Source organism: Arvicola amphibius, chromosome 1 (genome assembly GCF_903992535.2).
Source record: "Arvicola amphibius chromosome 1, mArvAmp1.2, whole genome shotgun sequence".
NCBI lineage: Eukaryota > Metazoa > Chordata > Mammalia > Rodentia > Cricetidae > Arvicola > Arvicola amphibius.
In genome coordinates this window covers 168,445,032-168,450,215 of record NC_052047.1, presented here as the reverse complement: position 1 = coordinate 168,450,215, position 5,184 = coordinate 168,445,032, and the positions used below count along the sequence as shown (strand labels likewise).

The window sequence follows — 5,184 nt, the reverse complement described above, 5'->3', positions numbered from 1 at the left end:
CAGCTCTCCAGTAGGTCATATTTTCCACGGGACACTCTGCCCTCCAGGAGTCCTTGCCAAGACTGAGGTCTTCTCCTTGAACTTGATTATATATTGATGTATACAATAGGAACAGGCTCCAAGACATTAACTACTTAACTACTAATAGCTGATCCATTAAAAATTATTTCATCCAGTGTTTATTCTCAATCTCTCTCTCTCTCTCTCTCTCTCTCTCTCTCTCTCTCTCTCTCTCTCTCTCTCTCTCTCTCTCTCTCTCTCTGTCTCCTTTCAATATCCCATCCCCCAGCCTGGACAGGGTTTCACTGTGTAGACGCTGATTGGCCTGGATCTTTGACATGTAGATCAGGTTGGCCATGAACTCACAGATCCTTTTCTGTTTGCCTCAGCCTCCCTTCTGGAGTGCTAGGCTTAAAAGCATGTACCATCAAATCCAGTCACTGACTCTTTCTTTGCTTTTATTGGTCTGTTTGAGGAGCTCTTGGGTTTGAAGGGCTGTACTGATGAATGCATTTATCTCCATCTCTGGTGACATGCCTCGTCCTTGACTGAGTCTAGAAGCTTTGACATACTCCCGATACCCCAAATCCTGTTTTGGGGGCATCATCTACACAGCTAGATCTTTGCCTCCCAAAGCTTATTCCAGCTGCCCTTCAGGACAGAACATGAAAATAAAACCAAGGTCTGGGCTGTCAGGTCAGGAAGCGGCATAGCCTCAGCATTGAGAAGGAGTCGTTGTTCTTGGGTTCTGGTCCCATCTTTGTTTCTTGCTGCCTCTATGACCATGGGCAAGCCATTCTAACCCTCTTGCCTTTCTACTAGATAGTGCCAGGGAAGGCGTGGCATTTCTCCCTCGGAGTTAAGAGTGAAATGAGATCATTTACCCGAAGGTGTTCGCGAGCAGAGCAGCGCACACAGGACAGCTTGTTAGTGAGATTACAAAAGCTTCTTGAAAAATAGGGGATGTGGCATTGATTCAGAGTTGTGGAGTTTGACCAAGTCATCAGCCTCTCATGATCAAAAGGGTCTACGTGACTGATTGAACATCACAGTAGAAGGAGAAAGAAGGCTAATGTGTTTGCTTAGCCCATTGATCTTCGTTTCTTTTCATTGACACCATTACCAGTGAAGCCCAACTAAACATTCTGACTATTGGAACCGTTTTGACTTTAGCAGGCGTAAGAGAAGCAGTGGCTCCTGGAAAGCGCTACAGTCAACTGCTTCTGTGTCACCTTGAACAAACTCTTCTCTGCTCCCTAGCTTCCGGGGAGAGGAGGAGAATGGGGAGAGAGAAAAATTGGCTTGTTTCCCTGTTAGTAATTACTGCTGGTAATTTAGAACTGATAAACTAATTGCTGTCCTTATCAGCATGTTGTCTAGAAGTGTGTGTGTGTGTGTATGTGTGTGCATGTGTGTGTGTGTGTGTGTGTGTGAGAGAGAGAGAGAGAGAGAGAGAGAGAGTTTGAGTGAGTAGGGGGGAGAAAGAGTTTGAGAGAGAGTTTTCATTGGTTATTAATAACGTCTCAAGAAAGGAAAGTAGCCAGAAGATTTGGGCATGGCTATGCCATACATATCTCCTCTCCTACTTAAAATAAACTTCTAGAAATAAGGTTTTACATCAGATTTAGTAAGCTTAAAGAAGTTTATGTCATTGATTACATGTGAATATCATTATTTAAATGATATCAGGAAGAAAATGATTGATTTAAAAATGTAGTGTGTGTAATAATGTACGCCAGCTTGTGCCCCCTCCCTGGCAAGGCTTTCAGTGCCTCTGAGCTTGTTGACCACAGTTCTGTCATTAGGTTTTCTGAGCCACTGCCCACTTCCCTGCCATGCAGGAGATTTGGGGACTACTCCCCCACTCTGTGTATGGGAGCACATACAAAAACATGTACTTTGACAAAAAAAAATGTAGTTGGAGGTAGATCATGGCTGCTTTTGAAGATGATACAGCATGTTTTTATTTATCTGCCTTCTCTCTCCTTCTTTCTCTGACTGACTGTCTTATTCAAATAGATCATAATACGCTTTTTCCATATTCAGTAATACCTTGCTAAAAGTCTTCCCAGACAACTAGTATAACAGCCATTTTCCTTCTGGTGGGTTTTCCTCTCTCACCTCCCTCCCCTCTCCATCCTTTGCTCCCTTCTGTGACCCACACAATTTATTTTAATTAGCGTCATGAATAATCCTTTTATGAATAAATCAGATCATCATGTTTCTGCTCAAGACCCCAAAATGACTCTCCGTTTCATCGCCAATTGAAAATCAAAGCCCTAATATTATTTACATAATGATATTCATATTTAATCAATGGCTTAAATTGCTTTTTTTTTTCAGCTTGTAAATATGTTGGAAAACAGGCAGAGGACAAAGCAGAGCCTGCCATTTTCCAGTTGTGGGCCAGAGCCACAGAACTCACCCACACATTTGTGAAAATTTAACCCCAGGACACACCACTGCGCAAACTAAGAACCAGTTCTAAAGTGCAGGCACGGAGAAGGGTCAGTGAAAGGCAAACATGGAGGGGCGAAGTCTGCAGTATGTCAGAGGCAGGGGGGCAGCACCTGCCCAGGCCACACTAATTCCTCAGGGCTGCCAACCCTAAGATAGCTGGTCTTCCCTGCAGGCACAGCGCTTTTGCCCACAGTAGGGACAGCCTCTGGAAGCTGCTTGGGCTGGTTATTTTTCCCAACTGAGCTGCACAGTCAGGCTGTCTATCTGCTCCTGAGGGGTCGTCAGACATTGTAGCCAAGTGTGCAGGATCTCCAGCATTGATGTGTGCATGTCCAGGTCCTGTACTGGCTGCTCCAACCTGTCCATCACTGCCGACACCTTCTGTGGATCCATGGAACTCAAGGCCTTGCCTAGAGCTCTCGTCACTTGTACTGAACTGAATCAGTCCCATTGTCATCACAGCTGTCTGCACCTTAGAAACCACTGCATCAACATGGGACGTGTGAGCAAACGCCCCCGTTTTCTTCTTCACTTTGGCCTGCTCAGTCTTGGAGTCCTTCTCTGCCCTTTTGGCTAGCTTCTCCAGCTGCTTCACCATGAACTTCAACAGGACTAGGGGATGGTCCATGGCCAGTCGGAGCATGGGGGAGGGGGGCAGCACAGGATACCCCCACTGATATTTGAAAAGTAGGAAATGTTTGCAAACACGGAGAGGGAAAAGCAGTCACAAACATAACTAACACATTAACATGCCTTTTCAACTCTTGGCCACACATACAGATATGCCCATATCTTGGAAATGAATTTCAGCAATACTGTAAGAAGACTGTTTTTCCAGGCAAATTCAACTTGCCATCAGATTAGCATAATCAGGGCTCTGAGGATGGCTACCAAATAACCAAAGTGAGTCTTTAGTGAACCTGGCACCATATGATGGCGGGAACCCGGTTCTAGGTACGTGGTGGCCTCTGCCATTGGCACAGGTTCTGACTGGCTTGATTAACTCTGGCATCTGGTAGACACTCTCCCCATCCAGGAAATTCAAGGAGATCTTTTCAATGGTTCCCTCACCCTAACCTTCAATACTACTTGGAACTGCAGCTCTTAGACTGCACACCACCTGCATCCTGCAGGCATCCTCCCTCGGAGACTTGGTGCAGGTCGCAGCTGTCAGAAAGACAAGGTTTGTGTTCTCTTCCCCGACAATGCCCCTTCCACCTCATTAACCTAAGCAGCTTTTATCGTCTCCTCTCTTTTAGTAAAACCTCACTCCTCCAACTTCCAAATAAAATACATAATACTTGCATTCGTACATACATAAACACACTGCTGGAATCTTCTTATAATTCTTGATTTGGGTCCTGAAATAGCAAAATTATAAATTTCCCACTCAGTCAAGAGATTCAAATATATTAAAATCATGAAAGGCATAAAAATATCTTTTCATCTTATCTAAGTCACAAATGGTAGTAAAGGGAAGTTAAATTATGAAATCGAATTCTTCTATCTTATATAAACAAGTACACAGGAAGTAGACCTAGCAGCTGGTACCCTGCCCAGCCGTCTGAGAAATGAGACAACAGAAAAGCTTCGGAGGGCCTTGCTTGGCCTTGCTGACCAATCCCTGCTCCAGGAAGACATGACCTTGGCTGTGTCAGGAAAGTTCCTGCCTGGGCTGGTAGCTTTGAAAAGTGTGAGTCAGAATCCTGTCACCAACCAGAGGCTCAGTCTTTCAGAGAGGAGAGAGGGGGATGGGGCTTGAGAGTCGGGCTGCCTGGGTCCAGTCAGAAACCCAGAATGGCAATTTACTGATTGGAGTCAGGCAGGTGTAACTTCCCAGCAGATGCGAGCTGAGATTCTGTCTCTAGGTGACGTCATCGAGAGTCGGCCGAACACCAGATGCTGTGGCTACAGCACTGAACAAGACAACCTGGGGCTCGCCCTTGCGTGCTTCGCATCTGTTCATCCTCTCCCTATAGGGAAGCCCCACACACAGTCAATTTATGATCAGAAGGTTGTGTTGAGAGCCTGAAAACAAAAGCAAAATTACAGTGAGGCGCGGCATTAGCGAGCCAGAGGCACCCAGCCCGGCAGGCGATGAAGTTAGGCCTGCCCAAATGTGGGTCCGTGAGTCCTGGCAACGGTAACCAATCTGGGGGGTTGTCGATCGAAATGCTCGGACACCGAGTTACATCTTCCCCATTCCGACTGCTTTTTCTCACTTATCTCTGGATCTCTCTTTCCCTGACCCTGCCTCTCTCTCTCTTCTCCCTCAAAAAATTAAAGTAACTGTAAAGAATAGCGCTGAGTATGGTGGTACATGCTTGTAATTCTAGCACTGAGGAGGCGGAGGCAGGAGCTCAGAGTTCGGGGCCTGAATGATCTATATACATTGAGTGTCAGGACAGCCAGAGCTGTGTAGTGAGAACCCTGTCTCAACAAAACGAAAGAAGTAATAAAACAAATGGAAATGAAAGTAAATTAGGTTTAAAAACTATAAAAATAAGTAATGATGACCGTCAACACTCAGCCCACCTGGGCTTCCCTTGCTCAGCCCACCTGTTTCCCTTGCTCAACATCTTAACTCGGATACTTGCAGGCATTTTTCTCTTTTAATGGAAAATTTTGTAACTTAAATATAATGGATGCTTCTTATGAGGAATGCAAATGATCGAGAGCAGCACAAAGGTCAATGCTTAACAATAATCACCCAGAATATGACTC

General features: G+C 45.3%; 1 pseudogene; it reads right to left on the bottom strand.

Annotated features, from left to right (window-relative positions):
• Positions 1–2,685: 2,685 nt before the first annotated feature.
• On the bottom strand, positions 2,686–3,088 carry LOC119806021 (annotated as a pseudogene).
• Between the last annotated feature and the right edge of the window lie 2,096 nt (positions 3,089–5,184).